This window comes from Anoplolepis gracilipes, chromosome 9, assembly GCF_047496725.1.
Source record: "Anoplolepis gracilipes chromosome 9, ASM4749672v1, whole genome shotgun sequence".
Lineage (NCBI taxonomy): Eukaryota > Metazoa > Arthropoda > Insecta > Hymenoptera > Formicidae > Anoplolepis > Anoplolepis gracilipes.
In genome coordinates this window covers 8,299,523-8,318,626 of record NC_132978.1, presented here as the reverse complement: position 1 = coordinate 8,318,626, position 19,104 = coordinate 8,299,523, and the positions used below count along the sequence as shown (strand labels likewise).

Sequence of the window (19,104 nt, the reverse complement as noted above, 5' to 3'; positions counted from 1 at the left end):
GATGTAGCGTCTTTTCCAAAGTCGCTGATGAATGGCAGAAAGGTTTCAACTTTTTGTAATGATTGAACGCATACATGTACACACATGGACGATCTTTTCGCGCACGTTCCTCAGTGCATACTTGGCGCGGGAGGATGTATAGGAGAGAGGGCAGGCGAGAAAGAGGCGGCCCGACCGCGACAGCGACTTCGAAACGTGCGTAATGGCATTCCTCGTTCTCAGCTGCATTCGCACCCTGACCTTACTCGCCTATATTCGGATCTGGTCGTGATTGCCTTCTGCCTTTTTATCATCCGACAACCACATATTCACACGTCTGTATGTGCCCGTCGTTCTTTGCACGGTTATGGGATGGGACGAGTGCATATCGGATCTCTTCACGAGCTAACGCGATGGCGACAGTATTACGTATATGTATAGCTGCAGATTTAATCTACAGTTTATCGTTTACTCATGTTACTTTCTACACAATCTTTGTTAAAGATTTGCTTGATGTGAATTATACAATTCACTATTTACAATGAGATAAAAAATTTTAATTTTCTTAACTTTATGAGGATTACAAAAAATATATTATTAATTTTATAATAAAAAGATAAATGTAGTTCATAACGTTATTGTTAATTTTATTAATAATTTAATAATTTTTTATATTTTTATATTCTCATTACTTAAAAAAATATAAATATTTGGTATAATTTTATTCATTTAAAAATATCAATTTTTACGAATTAATAATAAGCGTTTGTTAGATAGTAAAAATATAGAAATGTGAAATTTATTGAATTTTTATTGAGTTACGTAGACATATAAATATTCTATTAACGATTTCTAACAACCTTTAAAAATTTATTTTAACGGATTTCGGAGAGAGATTAAAAATCATTTACACAGATATTTTGTTATGCGTTAATAGCAAGAAATAAAAAAACTTGACATAAAATATGACATAAAATGCAAGAATGAACCTAACCGTGATTTCGTAATACGGCCGTATGGCTTGAACTTTTGTAAAAAAAATATCGCGGTCAAAACCAGTTTCTTATTCCGAAGTGTCCCTTTGTCACCGAAGGTTGCCTACCTGGTTGTTTTCGCCACTAAACGACAACTTTTCCGATCACGCTGCATCGCGGATTTACGGTAAAAACTAGTTTCACCGGTCAACGATTTCGCCTATTTCAGTCTCGCAGCGTGGAAGCATCGTGCTGAGAGTGGATTTATTACTCCTCGTAATTAACGGTCTTGACGGTGCGATTTTGACATGTATGTTTTATATATTCATATGAAAGTGCGGAGAATATTAATAGTTTCCGCTATTGGAGTTATATATAGAATCGTAGATTCTATATATAAAAAGCTATAGCTCAGAATAAACGAAAAGGTTCTAAATAATATTTATGTATATAAATCCTCCTCTTTTTAATTGATTAATTTACTATATAGGTTACTAGTGCTTTGTTTCATATGTTTTTTCAAAATCAAATACTTTTTGGCACTTTAAAACTAATTTCTTTTTATGTTTATATAATTTGCGATTAGAATTTACTGTGATTTTATTCACTCGATTTATTACAGCAAAATAAAAGTAGGAAAACCTCTCGTTGAATATTTCCCACATACCGTTGCGTATTATGATAAAAACTTTCTAAATTGACTGATACTTAGCTCAAAATATATATATTCTAAATCCTCAAAGGTTAATTAAGAGGATTAGTAGGAAAGGTGGATTAGTTTAACTGCGAATATGTTTATGACCATTTAATTAGATGAAACGCAGTAGTAATTAGCACAGGGTTTATGTAAATTTTATTACAATCGGATATGTATTTATAATAATAATAATTTATAAACAGTACGTGACAGTGTTTAAATTAATTAAACGCGAAAGAGAGAGAGATTGATCGTGTTCGCTTATCCTTCCGGTAAACACCGCGCGTGAAAAACAACTAAATCTCGGATTAGTCGTAGCACTTAGCGACTTTGTAAGCTTAATTAGCAGCAAATGCGACCAGTAATGTAAGATTTATGCAAATTTTATTACGGCCAGGAGCAATCCGATCAACGTGCTACCGCAACTACGCCTGATGCATAGCGCGAGCGTTAAAATTAATTAAACTCGTTATGCGCGATCGATTGCCTCGTCCCTTTTTCGGGATCCGAGCTCCCTTTCGAGATAAATAGCCACTAAATTATGTCGAATCGTAGTCACCGTGTCATTTAATTGGTCGAAAAACATTCCAACGTGAACATTATGCAGATTTTATCGAGCAGTAATTCGATCGATACACGCGAGCCCTTATATTTATCAGATCTTGTATTTAAATCGGTATATATTTCTTTCCCTCAGCAACATCATCGTTCCTCGCGATACGCAAAGAACAATGCGTGTCGTAAGCATAACATGACAGAAGGATCGACTTCCCGCGTTAACTGCAAATGAAATAGAAGTATGCAAACACGATCCCGATCAGCCGCATCGTACGCACAACCTTGACGCTTCGTTACGGTACTTTTCTTCGCGGAGCGCGCATTTACAAGCGCGAACGCTTCTCTATCTATCTCTGTCTCTCTCTCTCTCTCTCTCTCTCTCTCTCTCTCTCTCTCTCTCTCTCTCTCTCTGCGGCGCAAGCAGCGGCATCTTAATTGCAAAAATAAAGCTCTCCTCATCGCCGTATCATCTATATCTCAGCGGATACAAATTACACGCTTAAGCGAGTTACTGTTACACGAGCAATAGCGTACCGCGCTAGAAGAACGAGATATAGACACTGAAGAGAAACAAGGGATGCTGGGAGGAGGGAGGGAGCGCGAGCCATAGAAGAAAGAACGATGCGTATCCTTGAAGGTCGCCTCATCGTGTTGGCGTCATCGGCGCAATTGCATTCTATATCGCGAATAAAATTACAAGACACGGCGAACGAATGGCCCCGGTCGCGCGGCATTGAACATGATGATACTCACTTTCCTGTATTTATAATTATTTATAAACAACGTGACTCTCTCCGCGCGCGTATCTATATATGTATCTACTATTTTATTCGCCGATATTAATTAGACGTCTGTTTCTCGACGAAGCGCGACGAACTGCGCTTATTTATTCTTATAGCATGAATTAAATACGGATGTATATGTGACATGAAAACGGAATTGCGAGCAAAATGAATTAATGTTTAAATAAATATTTATAATGAATGAAAAATATAATTGGTCTCAGATATGCCATTTCCGTAAATATCTTTTTTTTTATTGATTATATAAAAAAGAGATCTTATTGTAAAATTTTATACATGCATTGTTTAAATCGGTTTCATTTAACCTGATTTCTAAAGAAAAAAAAAAGGATAGAAATAGAGCTCATTTATTATTAATTTTTATCTCATGATGAGATCAATGAACCGTGAGACTTTCGTTCGTGGATGAAGAAAGAGTGAAAAGCAAAGGAGGTCGACTTTTTTTTCTTACTTGCAAGATAATTTAATGCACAATCACAGATATATAATGCTGATGTAATTGCGCCGGCAACGTGAGGGGCCATATGCGTCATTTTTTGTCGCGTTTAGATCATCTGCCTTTCTCCCTTCGTCTTGGCTTCTTCTACTCGGCTTCCTTTTTTTTTTTTTGTTTCTCGTCCCGAGGAATCCGTTGTTTGCCTAAAGCGGTAACTAATAATGATTAGTATTTTTAGACAGCCGAAGGTAAGACATTGCATTCATCAAACATTGGCTCTGTCAGTAATTGATTGGACGTATGTTAATCAATCAATCCATCGAAAACGCACGGTAAATGACGTAAACGGAAAGCATTGATTGTAATTTATATCTGCGTGCGTTTTCGCGTGGAGATTATATTTTGCATATAATATCTATCCTTGAAATTTTAGAACGCGCAGTTCGAATGGAATATAACTACTTTGATTATTTATGCAATAATGTGTTCTTTGTTTTATAATCCTCAAGACAACATTTTTTTTGCAATGTGCAATTTAAATATTCTTATAGCCAAATCTTATAGCGATACTTTTTTCTCTCATATATCACTATTTTCCGGTTGCACGCCAAAAAATATATTTGATCTTTACGTCGAGTCAATATTCAATTATATATTAGCATTTTTAAAACTCGTGCAACGAGCATTCTTATGAATATCTTGTATAAATTATACAGACAGAGGTCCCGCTTTGCAAATATTTGTTACATTCTATTTAAACGGTTAATCGCACAAAGCATTCTTTGCTCGAGGAAATATTTAGTCGGTAAATAGTTAATCATCATATACATGAAAAATTACGAAGTATGAAGTGCCGTTTTTCGCGAATACGTTTATTTCCATAAAATCCACCAGCGATGGAAGAAAGTAGTAGAATAGTAAGAGATTACATATGTATACAAAATCTTGCGTTTTAATTTATCGTTATCGTATGTGCAAATGGACAAAAAATTAGATAAAAACGCCATTAGTATTATTGTGTTGCTTGCGTGAAAGTTCAATTATGAAATGTATCATTTTAATATATATCACAACTTCCGTAATGATGAAAGAAATATATATACCTACACGCGCGTTTATGTACGAGAATATATGTCAGCATACGCGTCAAGATGACGTAAGTTTCATTATAGACTAGTTTACCAATCGAGTTACGCATAATAACTGCACGTGTGCAGTTTTCGTTACGTCACTTGTCGTGATTTTCATGCAGGAACGTTGAATGCTAACCTTGATAACTTGAACGTGCTTTTCAGCTTCCTCTGGAAAAAAATAGCCCGTTGGCGAGAAAACGTATCCGTCACATACGGATACGGTCATGCATTCCGTTTTTCTATGCTTTTCCCTGCGTGTTTATGCATTTCTCGAGTCATATCGAATCGCATCGCCTGATATTCTTTTCCTGTTTACCTTTACGGTTGACTGCGCCCGAGATAGGACTACTTAATGATCAACAACTCTTAATCACTTCCAGCGATGTCACACTTTCCTATTCACGTTTACCTTCTTTTATGTGATCGCGCATGCGTGACCGCATGGTAATTTCTCGGATGCATCGAAGCTCTTTCTTTCTCGGTCAATTTTTTAGTACTACTTTTGAACATTTATTTTCATCTATGCAATTATTTTAATTATCACAGAATATCAAGAACGAGTAAAAGGGAAAATATACATAATACACGCCAGTAAAACCGATCAAATATTTATTAGAAATATGTATGTTGGCAATAATTTTAAATATTTATAGAAAATTTTGTAACAAAAGTCTTTTAGTGAAATGAATTGAAAGATCTATTATATTTATCTTTTTAAAAAATGAAAACTGTGTAAATGTTTTTTAACCTTAGTATTTTTAATTGAAAGAAAAAATCTATATACATACATAGAAATTAATCTAATATCTAGCACTTAAATATAATAATTAATTTATTGGCATGATTGTAAAGTTGAGAACACAAGGTACAAAAAAATGAGTAAAGATGAGGAATTCTGTCATTAAATTACATCGAAAGGCGTATATGCAGTAGGTCACGCACTTCCCCCTGTAATACTGATATAACATAATTGCCCTCGTTGGCTCTTCAGAGAACAGCACGCGATACGGTATCTTATAATTAACTCACATTCGAAATTTCTCTCAGGAGTTAATTAACATCATACTTATTGAAATGCATTACTTTCTAAAACTCGTGACTTTTATTTCTTTATATACCGTTTTTATCGAGAGAGAGAGAGAGAGAGAGAGAAATTTGCGGATGCACTTATAAATGAAATTTTGCGAATGAATATATTTACATAATAACTTGTAAGAGTTATACGAAGATATAATTGAAAAGATATAGAATTTAAAATCATAAGCACTTTACTAAACGCGCGGAATATTTCAACTAATAGCACTAAGAAGTTGGCGTTACATAATCCGGCGTTACGTTAAAGCCGTTTGCGAGCAATTTCCGTTTTCTAAGGGTATGGAATATTAACTTTCTGAATATTAACCGCGAGAACGAGATGAGCGGATAAAGTTTTGCGGTAATCTTTGCGGTAGTAAAAAGTCAAGCTCTTGCGCGCGTCCGCAAAAGCTGCGCTCACCACGATCCGACTTATGTAACGTCAAGTATTTTCGCTTTAAAACCTAAATCCCATGGATAAGAATGCAGGTTGGATGTCGAGTTACGTTTGTCGGACGCACGTACATGTATATATCGTTATTATTTAAAATCAGCAATCTTTTTGTATTATCGACACCGTATCCCGATAGTTGAGTAAAAGTAATCGTAGAAGTCACGACATTCGTAAAAGTCGTTCACGACTCGCTCGAGGTCTGTCTTTCTCTCCCGTGTTTATTTTGCTTCCCGCTATTATACAGTTTCTTTCCACGGCCGGAGGAGAAAGAAGGAAGTAGGTGATCTTAACTCGCTGAATTTGGAACAAACGATGCACGCATGTAGCTTTTATAATTGTCGAGAGCTCATTTTGTGATGACCAGCGTGGCGATTCGTCCGCATTAATGCATCGATGTGCATCGTGATTTTCATGAAATTTTTAATTTCGAGAAATTTCCAGCATCTACTTGATTATAATCTTTGTTTTCCATTGTTTTCATAAACGATGAACTGGATTTAAGCGGGCTAATTGAGGCTGTAAAATGCAAAACAGTATTAAAATTTATTATGCATTTAAAACTTTTTAGAAAACTTTTATTATAAATTTTTTCATCCTATTAAAATGCAATTACTAATTTTTTTTTTTTTTTTTTTTTTTTTTTTTGTATAAACGATATTAGTTGTACAGTTAGATAATAATAGATTTCTAAAATCAGTTTTTTTAATTATTTAAAATTATATTAATATAATTTGTAAATTTAATTGCATTCTGTTCGAACTTTTTATTAGTAATTGAGAATTGACTGATATAAAAAAAAGGGTATGATAGACACATGTATGCAGTGTTAGAAAAATATAATGCAAGAAAGACAAGGGGATCTTCATGTAACTTCCTAACGTGGAACAAATGAGTGGAGCAAAGTATCTTTTATGACTTGAGCACAGCCTCTATCTTGATTCGTGATCTTAATGTGTCAGTGTGGTACGCATGCTTATTCACCGTACTGGATTCGCGCATTACCAGTGATGAACCTAGCGGTTACTCTACTGCTTTCGCTGTTATACATACAACTATGTCAACTATTTTACAAATATTTATCGTATACGTGCATTTTTACATTTATTCATAATTGATATTTAAAAGGACATTCGTATATTTTAGCTAGCAATTTTTTAATCTATATAATTTTAATTAATTAACTTTATATATACGAAAAATCTAAATAAATATTTCTAGACAAAGATATAGTTACCAGAAAATGTATAAAAACATATACATATATAATAGCTGTATAAGAATATTCCCATAATAAATTAAGAAATTTAGTAGCAATAATAATTATGAAATTATTGTCTCATAAGAATATTTATAGTATGTATTAACAAATATATATATTATAGTATATATTAATATTAGTATAGTATATATTAACAAATATAAAGAAGATTATATTATCGCTGCAAACAATGCAAGCGCACTTATATTGTCCGTACAAAGTGGCTGTTTCTACTTAAACGGTTAGAGTCAAGAAGAGCAACTGTCTGTTTAAACGTATCCGCATTTCTAGCGTGACCTGAAAAAGGGAAATTAAGAAGGATAATCTAAGGGGATCGATAGACTTATGGACGTCATTTGTTTCGTCGAGGATGAAAAAGACGAGATAGAAATGAGTAGGCGTTCGTGAGGTTGCAGTCTTTTCCTTTCTCTTTCTTTTCTCTCCGCAGTTCTCGCTTGCGCACGCCCTTCCTATCCTTCTTCCTCTCTTTCTTCCTCTCTCTCTTTCCTTCTCTCTCACACGTGCAGTGTCAAGTTCATCGTTCAACGTTCGTCCTACGTGTGCTAACGCACTCGGCTTCGCTTCCTCTTCGGCTATAATTATGCCTCTTGCGCAAAAGCTTATACGGCGATGTTCGTGTCTTCGTGCAACTGCGTGACTGACGATGAGAAAGAAAAAGAGAGAGAGATTTTCTTAGCGGTCAATCGACAGTTTCGAGGTCGCTTTTCCATGCACTCCCTTAGTTTTATATATATATATATATATATATATCCTTCCTTCTTGAAAACATATCTATTAATATTGCGAACATGACGTATACATTGTTGACGTATATTTATTTAATAATAATCTATTAATTCATATGCATTGAAATAGATTTTGTAATATCTAACTAAGTAAATTCACATTATAAAAAAAAATTACAATCTATACATTATATTGGAAATATAAAATAAGAAGAGAAGGGCAAATATAAAAAATATTTTTTTATTTGAAAATTGTATTGAAAAATAAAATAATGAAAAAAAATGTTTAGAAGTTTTTTAAAATATTCTTTATTTCTTTTGATATATGGCACAATTATTATATATATTTACTGTACGAACTTTTATTTTATTACAAGAGAGAGAATAGTAATTTAATTTTTGTTTAAACATAGTTTGGATATAATCAATGTATATTCGCGAGGCGCAGAAATATATACGTATACCTACATCTGTTACAAATACATAACGCGTGCTGTATGATCGATATGAAAATTTCACAAGAAAAATTCTATATCAATACGGCATGCGTTATGTGTATAGCAAATAAGTATGTAGATATATTTGTGCCGCAAGTACTTATATGGTGCCGAAGGAGGAAGAGGAAGTACTGGCAGTCGATTTGACAAAGTATTATCGATACGTGACGGGAAAGTTGATCCTTTGTTACATCGAATGCACGTGGGATTGCTATTCGTTGCACGAAGCGCCGCTCGTTTTTCGAAGAAGTATTGCAGCTCAAATCAGATCGCGTCAGTTTCCTTTTGATGCGGATATAAATCTTAAATTACATACATAAGTTTGAAAGCGTATCCAAACATGGTATTTCTATAATTACATAGATTCAAAGCAATTAATCGCGCAAAATCAATTTGAAAATATATCTAATTTATATTGGTTTTCTTAAATTTACATTTGGAATAGCTTAAGAGATAAACAATAAGATAAATTGAAATCAAAGAGTTTATTATGAGAATTAAATAAATCCATTATTGACACATTTAAAGTCAATTTTCTGGTTGGATATAAATGTTTCCTTTTGGTTTTTACATTGAGTTTTATCTTACAACACATCTTCTTTGTGAGTAACGAATTGTATTAGATAATATAACATATTATTGACGATATTATATGACGAGAAAGTTAATTCATTCATTCTTCCTCGTGATGACAAGTACGTGTAGGATTAGTATTCTTTGTATGATTCTTCAAAGAGAGAAATACTCAAGCAGGAGATGAGCCAGAACGTCGGTATGCAAGCTGACTCAAATGCCCCATCGTCGGTGAAGAGTCACCGATTTTATACGATGAGGGTTCGTGACTTTCGGTCATAAGTCATGACGAAATAGAGCTTACGTACACGAGACGATTTAAAATGACTGTCCCGAAGCTTCGCGTGGAGTATTTTAGTTTCCTCGCTCTCAAACTCGAGCACGCGACTCCGTTAACTTTCGCAGATCCCGATCATAATGCCATGCTTTGAACTTTCCTGTGGTCCCGCGAGCGATTTTTATCATTGCGCGAGCGTTCCACGCAAAAACTTTTTTCATTCGATGGCACGTACAATAGCGTGGCTCGAATTTGGCACTTAAGTCGTTAAATGTAATTTCGTTACATTTACATTACTCTACTTTTAAATCAGCGTTGGAATCGGGTCGAACTTGCAAATATAATAGTGTCCCATAATGTGACAATTATGTACTATTATATTTTTTTAAAACAAGCTATACAAACAAATTTTACATGAGAGATTTTTCTTTGACAATTTTCTGAAAACACTATATTCCTCTGCAGGAAAAAGTACACAGTTAGGATTTTATTAAGTCGTAAATTATACGGGCGATATTTTAATTTAACATCGAGAAAGTAATAATAATAATGTGAACCGGTACGTTTCTGTGACGCGATGACTTTTTTTTCTCATCGTTATGTTAAATAGATTGATTGCCGACAGCGGTGTGCATAATACGATGAAATTAGAATTCTCCAACCTCTTTAGTCGCGATGCATGCGAGAAAGTCCGCCACGGTTAGAGAAATTGTGACGCGACGGGAATATGTCGATGAATGCAAATGTTGACCGACAAACTATGCTTGACTGCGCTCTAGATGCACGTGCGCATCGAGGAATAATATGGAAAAACGGACGATATACCACAAACAATTCGATTTAACCTTTCCTTTCATTCACTTTCGCACATTAGTAACATATAAGGTATCTACGTTTTATATTATTAATATCGCTAATGTAATATATTAATGAGAAATTTTTGACTGTAAAATTACGTGATAAGAAAGTAGAATTGCAGCACAGTTTGCTTAAGTATGGAGAATGAAAGAAATATGAGATATTGAAATATTATTTTAACATTTCAATGGATAATAGAGAATACGTTACGTTTGACGTCTTTGACGTCCACGAGATTGATAATTCAAAATCATAATTAAGCATGCGCGTTTCGACGCGTACAATGCCTTTTTAGTAGTCTCAACACGTTACGACATTCATTGTCTCATTTCTCGACACATTTCTCCTTTGTTCTATCCATTTTATCAGCCTCTCCTCTCCGCGTTTATGTATTTCTCAATGTACAACGGCCCAACCCTTGATTCTTTCTTATCGCATTATTCCTTTCTTTCGTTTTTTTCCTCCGGTCTTTCCCCCTTGTATTCCTCGTTCTTTTTCTCCCTATTCATATACAGCAGATATATGTATATATATATATATATATATATATATATATATATATATATGTACATGTATATACGTACACTATATATGGTCACACAGGGTGTCGGGCGCGCCTTTTTGGCCGCACCCTACTGTCATCGTCACTACATCGTAAGGTTGTGATTAGCTGACAAAGGCTCGATTCCACGCTGTCGCTTAATTGAATGAGAGCCATTCGTGGCGGCCTGCTTGTACCTGGATTAATTCGGGGAACGACTTCATTCGTACACGCAGACCTCAACTTTTATCTCGCTCGTCTTTTTTCTTTCTTTTTCTAGTCAGCTTTCAGTACTGCAATCAATCATCCCTTGAAAAGAACGGTTAATTTGCATAGGTCTGCGAGGAATGTGATCTCGGATCGCGCAGACTAATCCTATGCCTTTATTAATCAGCTGGCATCTACAGACAAGATATGGTCGCGATAGTTTCGAAGTACAAGTATAAGCTCTACATTTTCGATGGTACGTATCTTCGATCGAAAAAAAAATAGTCGGAGAACAAAGGGACTCTTGTTTAGCACGTCATTGCGTGACCGGTCAGGCGATTTGGACGTATCGGCTGATATTTTTATACATCATCCACGACAGATTTCTAAATGTTGACCAGCGGCAGTCTTTCTTTGATGTGTCTTGCTGCGCGATTTACCGTGAAATATATATCGATACAATTCAATCATCGTGCTGCGAGAAGAGACAGTAAAATTGTCGAAAATTAATACTTCTGTTGAGAATAAAATTGCTGGGAAAACATGCAACCTTTGTGAAATTATAAAGTCAAGTGTTTAGTATGTTTGTATCGTGCACACCCGTCATTAGAGTCAACAATGTACCGACAATTTTCTCGGTTCACAGCACTCTCGGCCTAGGTCAATTTCGAAATACACTGTGTGAAGAAAAATTCTCAAACTACTGGTGAACACAATGTATTTATAATACCATAGAGATGTATTGGTACACAAAATGCATTTTTTTTTACAATTTTACAATTTTTTTATTTTTTAAAAATGGAGATATGTAAAAGTTACAGGAGAACGTTGAATGTAGAACTAATATGTTCATCTTAATTTTTTATTTCCGATATATATATATATATATTTGCATTTACTGTGTACTAGTAATTGATAACGTCGTGACAAAGTGAAGCGTCGAAGTTATTAATTACGAGCGCCGCTAAAGCGGGGAAACTCTTAATACGCGAGAATGAAGCGATTAAAAATGTTTATTGTAATTGGTGTACAGTGCGACTAAACGATCCGGTCTTGGCGTTAGGCCAGGCGTACATTTTACAGCGACGACTTTAATACGGCCCGCCGCCTGTGTCTCGGAACGCGCTTTCGCGATGTTCCGCGCGTTAAATCGGTAAGCCGCCCGGTCGATTACGAGTCGTTTACTGCATCGTCGCTCGATTAACGTATTTAATTTATCGGCCGGTTTACACGTTGTGCGCGCACGCGTATGCATATAGTTTAAACCTTTATTGCCGCGGAGATATGCTAATGCGAGAGGATTGTACCGCGGACTCTCTAGAGCCGATCGAGACGAGTAAAGTCCTGCTTGGGTAAACCGAAAAATCAAAAGTACCTTCCTTTTGCGGGATTTAAAATTGCTAACATTTTTCTTCCCACGCAGCTCACGTTACATCTTTTTGATATTCTAATATCTTGCAATTTTATAACAGCCTTTACGCTCTAAAATATTATTTATAATTTTTAAGAATATGCTTAGCACATGTTACATCTCTTCTGTTATATTTGATTTTTTATTTTAATAATTGTTTATATTTGATTTTTATATTTTAATATGTATTTATATTTTTTTTGTTTTTATATATATATGGTTTGACTTTTTATTCTAAACTTTTGTAATTTTATGACGTATACTTGAATTTTAAAGTATCAAGTAATATGAGTGAAAAAGATGTATGATATTTTTCAAGGCACTGATACATGTAAAGTTGACACTGATAGGAAGATTTTCTCTTGTGTCCTATTTGTTTTTTCGTTACGCTTTTATTCGAGACAATTATCTTTATAATGTTACAATCATATTTCGTCGAATGATGCCGTACGGGCATCTTTGCAGAATATTTACTCCCTGAAAAACCAGGAATTTTTAGGTCTTTCTTTTGCATCTGGGAAAATTAGGGAAGTCTCATGGAATTTTATTGGGATTCAGAGAATTATTTCGAAAATTCTCTTTTTGATAATTTTACTTTTATATTGTCAGTCGCGTGTGTGAAACTGTAATTGTTGAGAATTCTGATTTTATTTTTAATAATAATTCTAAAGTTCTTGGAGTTTAAACAAATAGTTCTGGCTATTAAACAATACAAAAAAATTACTCAGGACAAACTGAGATATCAAGTTCACGCTGCGTTTTATTTTGTTCGCTGACGATTTTTTTTTAGCATTTCTTAACAGATTTTAAATAAAAACTTTACAAGAGTTGAAAACTCTACAATAGTTTTACAAAAAGTTCTATATATAAAAATTATTAGAATATTAATTAAAGAAATTAAATTGTTCGAGATTGCGGACATATAAGTACTGAGGTGAGACGCTCGTCTATAATAAATATTATATCTCCGCTCGTCTATAGGCTTCATTAATGTTTTTACAATAATTTATGCACATATCAATACATTTATATTTTGTATGTACATACATATACAATGCGTAAAGGCATTAATAATCCTTTCTGCACATACTATAAAGATGATAAATTATGTATTTGTTCTATTGTTTGTTAATGATTTTATATTTGTTTGTGCAAAATATTTGAATAATTGTAATATTCTTTTATAAAACATAATACTCATATATATGTATAATAATTTTTATTAAAATTTAATTTTTATTTCTAATTTAGTTCATTTTCCAATTGCTTAGCTGCAATATTTGCTTGGAAAGAAACACAATGAAGAAAATACATAAAATTTATTGCAATTGTATAGAAGCGACAGTTTATAATGAATTAAATAGTAGAAAACGCTGTTTATCAACTTTGAAATACATTAGCAAGATGTTTTTCAGTAACCTGTTTGTCAGTAGTATTTGTTAGCTGCGGACTTAGATACAGGAGCGTCTGGAACAACAAGTTCTTCTGGACAGTACATTCCATCGAATACGACTGCTTTTTCATGACGAGTCGCCGGCGGAAAGTTAATTTCGTTTATTGGGCTAGCAGGGAGAAATGGCGGTCCCCCTCTTAACCCACTTCGTGATGGGAGATCAGTTTTTATTTATGGCGAAAATTTATTTTGGGCACATCTCAACAATCTTTAATATTACCAAGGAGTAGGCTCTTCAGAAAAATAACTGCCGCTAAATCAGCCAGATCTGATCCGTGTTGACGTTTGACGTTTACCCTAAATGAGATCTTTTCAATGAAATTCGTTTTCGAATATCTGAAATTACTAACATGAAGATGTAGACTTTGAGAGAAATCTGACGACGCGTAGATAGGTACATAGACTTAATAAATTATTCACGTATGCTTAAATTTTATCGAATTATTTATCAATGACATCGATATCTCAATAACTTACAAATGTCTGATAATTAAACTATTTGCAATATTCATTATTTATGAAGGTGCTAGGGGCGAGCGTTTCAGCTCGTAGCTTATCGACGCGCGATTTAAAAGAGCGACGAAGAGGAAGAGAGTTATCAATGAGATTGGTAGCAATACGACCGTGGCAATTATTAGCAATCGTATCGAGTCGCGATATCGATGGATATGTTCCAGGACTTCGTCGACTCGTAAACAGCGGGTAGTTGTCCGATTTCGCGGAGCGATAAGGGCGAGGCGTAATCTTTAGTACCGCTGTAGAAAACGTCATAACTCGTCGCCGTGCGACGGGCGAGCGCGGGCGCGAAGTTACGACTACGCGGCTCGGCAAGGATAACGCGGGAAATATATCCGCGACGATAATTGCGAGTTCGTTGCCTGGCCATTTGCCTGCTTACCTGCTTGCCTTGCTTGCACTCGGTCGTAGACGAAAGCGAGCGCGCGCCTTCGTAGTTCGTACCCTCTTTCCCGCTTGGCGTGCGCATTTTTTTCCCTTTCTCTTTTTATCCCTCGCGCTCGGGTTGGTCGGTTCGTCTCTTCAAAGGTTATGCTCTTGCAAGACAAGTTGAGCAACGACGACGACGAGATTGTGTAACCGGCCGATTCGGGAAGCGGATGTGCACGAAATCTATTTACTGCTCTGGACTTGGGAGAAACGGACGTTTTAGAATCGCGGTTTATTTTCTCAAACGTTGAGGTAGTATCATGGGTCGCGGATGAAATTTCGCTAAGATTTTTACGACGGAAATCCTCGGAATCGCTCGTGGATCTTGATAAAGTCGTCTCTCGACGCCGCATCGATTTGATGACACAGAGATATATATTAAATATGCGCGGAGAATAATGTCGGTTAGGTTTAATTTGAGAGAAACTATTTGCTGAGATAGATTTTGACTTTCGTTCTTTTATCTACTCCTCGAGTATATGATAATTTTTCATAATCATGATCGCCCAAGATATACCTACCGAGAGAAGAGGAATCTCGCTCTCGTGGCTGCATTTACATTACATTCTTTACCGCTTCAAGGTTGCAGCCAAGAATTGACGCGACGAGTATAGACCTTTTAGCGATTTTGCAATGAAATCCGCAACTATAGATAGTTAAGCAACGCTTGTCTCGTGTTGTCTCTTCTTTTAGACTTTATAAAGCCGCGGTAATAATAGCGGTAATGACGACGTTTCGCTAATTTTGACGAGCAAGCACACTCGTGAAAGAGCGACGCGTAAAAATTGCCATGAGAAACCGCAATTAACATTATTTCGTAAAAATCGTTTAGCCGTTAATTGTGACATCTAATACGAGACCATCTATTTAAAAACTCGCTATCTTTTTTCACTTTCTTCTCTCTTTCTCGGCCTCTTCTGCTCCCCTTTCCTATTTCGATTGTCAGCGGCGCGATCATTATTGAAAAGCCGTGCCGTGGATTATTTGCCCCGCAATAATGCTTCACGGCCAATTAAAATGCGATGTTGGATACTGATATACTGCAAATTAACCGACCTCGTGCGTTCCCGCTTAATCAGCATATTTATTGCTGCCACGCAATGAGAATCGTACGCGGGCGCAGATGCGATACGACGCAACCTCAATATTGCAAGTAGTGCCCCAACCTCATTCGAGATGCCTTTAATCCTCTCTCGAAGAAAGGGAGGTGAAGGGAGGCAGGATGACTCGGATACCGGGTCGTATAATGGGAAATCACCGGTGGCGAGCATAACTCGGTTATAAGTCATATTGCTCCACTCTCCTGTTTCTATAAACGCTCGCGTAATATACAACGCGCGCCTATGGAATTTAAACTTCCTCGCTTCTTCATCGCGTTCGCGACTTTCCGACGCCCGTCGGGATCGATCTTTTTTTTTCTCTCTCCCTTCTTCTCATTTATACCACTCGGATGCATTTGATATATATTCTTGTCGAAAAAACGGAGATATTTTTTTTCTCAACATAAATGTACGCAAATGCGAGTTGTTGATTATTAAGAAACGAGAAACTAGGGTGCTTTCCATTTAGCAGTATAAGTCGATAAAAGCGTCTTTTTTCAACATCCAATTGCAACAAAGGTAGAATTACGCTTGTGTCGCTAAATGAAACGCATCCCTGTTGTAATATGATATATATATATATGATTTGTTTTTTTATAAACTCTATCATATCTTTTTTTGTCACAAAATGTATTAATTGTATGTAGACTAGAGATCTAACGAATCGATATTTATTTAATTATTTTTTTATTCTTTTTAACACTCAAGATTAGTTATAATTAGCGTTATTTTATAATACATCAGGCGCCTTACGCGTAATTGGTAGACACATAAATTGTTTCGTGCGATAAAGATTTTTGCAAGAAGGAATTCTAGATAAGATCGCCGCATGAGAAGGGCATTAGCACTTCGTTAAGGGAATTTGATCTTTTTTCTTCTACCTATTATTTTTAAGGGTTGATACTAATTGCGAGCGGCGTTAATTTACAACGTAGGTGTCACGGTTCGTGAGATGTATATTCCAATAAATCGTTGTACAATGCGGAGCGGAGTGCGGCCACGCTAGTGTCTAGTCCAGCTCGATTTTTTATTCACCGCGGTGTAGCCCCCGCGATATTAATTGTGAGCCTTGTTGATTTATATAAGCATCCATAAGCTCCGCTGCGGGATGAAATACGCTGCGGATAAGCGTATGCAAGATTGCGGTACGGGATGAGAACGTAAACACAAAGACTGAGCGAAACGTTCGTGCTCGACAATATAATAATCATATTTCGAGTTCACAAATGTATTTGAAAGATTAGAAAATGATTCATTACATTTACATTTAAACGTATCGTTCAGCAGTTGTAAATTGAAAATTTGTAAAATGTGTTATACGTCTATGGTATTATGCAAAAATGACTTAAATAATATTTAATATTTAAGTAATAACTTTTTCATAATTCTTTAAACAATTCAGACAAAACGTGGACAGGTTTATGGTATTGTTGAATTAACTATGTATGTGTACAGAGATACAAGTTTCATAGATTGTTTTCATTCATGAATGAAACATTTATAATGACTTTAATAAAAATTAGATTGCAATAATATGTCCGATTTACAGAATAAAACAAAAAATTAATTCTTAAAATTTATTAAAAAATTTGATTTGATATTTTAAAAATATTTACGCAAATTGTGTAGAAAATGCGATTTTTTTCACGTTAACAAGGAAAAAATTGTACTCGCCAAAATTTAAACGCGAGAGATGCTTTTAGATTTTAATTTTTATTATCAGATACGCGATTCTGGCGAGGTCTGGAGTCAAATGCGAGAAATGCACATTTAAAGACTCGGACAAATTGCGACCTGGTCAAGCCGCGTGTCCGCCTGCTTATATTAATACACGAACACGTTTGCCATCGTAACCTAATGCAGACGACTCTCTTCTTTACGCGAGACTAGATACATACTTATCTACGTACAACTGTGTCGAGTTCTCTGTACAGTTAAGTATAACTACGTGTTTGTAATACGCTACCGCATATGTCCAGGCTTGGCTTCGAGTGGTATGTATACAGGGTGTCCCTGAGCCAATTTGACATTCAGCTATAAATGTCGCAATATTTAAACAATGGGTCGTAGAAATATACTTTAATATTTTCCAATATTTCTAAAATATTTAGATAGATTCTTGAGAAATAAAAAAAAATATATCTTAGAGAACGATATTCTTTAGAATGGCAAGGATTTCGATATATAAGTAAGATAGGCTATCGAAGGGAGATTGTTGATAAAACTAGAGCTTATCTGAAATCATCTCGTATATCTTGCGCTATACGTATCAGTGATTCTCAGTCAGGCGCTTCGACCATCGCATTTATCGCACCCCGCGCCACTTTTTGCCGAGACAAGTAGATAATCCAACCGATTTTATACGCCGCTACTTACGGTGCTATCGCCCTCGCCGCAAAAATCCTACGATCCGAGCCAGGAATGTGTTAGCGGGGTGGAGATTGAGAAACTCTGAGGGCAGGGGGGGATCGCGGAGGGGTCCGCCGGCGGGTCTCGATACCGGATTATCCGAGTAGAAAATGTAATGGAACGAGTAAAGTTTGCGTTCACGCATCGTTGGTCCGCGTCCGCGTCCGAGGGCGAGGGAGGCACCGTAAAAACCGTCGACGCGGTGCAACACCGACGCGATTAGGTAACTGAAACCGTATCAAGACGTGCGCGCGCGAAACTATGCACGCGTACTATTATGGGTGGGTGTATCCACGCAGTATGGCCGGATAATGCACCGATAACACGGTCGACTCGACTGAACACGATCCAGATTCCATGGAACCAGCCTAGTTTCCGAGAGAGTCGTGCGAAATGATCGCATTCGTATCAGCTTTTTCTTATGCAAATTTTCCATTATTTTTTTCCCACTCTCATTGGTGAAAACGTTGCGTTTCTGCGCCTCTTCCTATATTTTAAAATAACATTAGCATTCGCATATAAACAACCTACTAAAGGTTCTTCGAATTCAAATTTAGAGTTTCTTCTTGAAAGCCTTTAGACAACAGGTTTCGCACACGATGTTTCTCTTTAATTAAGGACGCCGTGACTGTGCCATAGTGACTATTATACGACTTCGTGTGAGATGATCGTTTAGACGTCAAAGATGATTTTGAAACGACTTGGTGCGGCAGGACTTAAA

The 19,104-nt window shown here is 35.8% G+C and overlaps 1 protein-coding gene across 2 annotated transcripts in view; it reads left to right on the top strand.

Moving 5' to 3' along the window:
- The window catches only part of Sano (CABIT domain-containing protein serrano), a 128,801-nt gene that overhangs the window by 21,292 nt on the left and 88,405 nt on the right, over window positions 1-19,104 (top strand). The window lies entirely within an intron of this gene.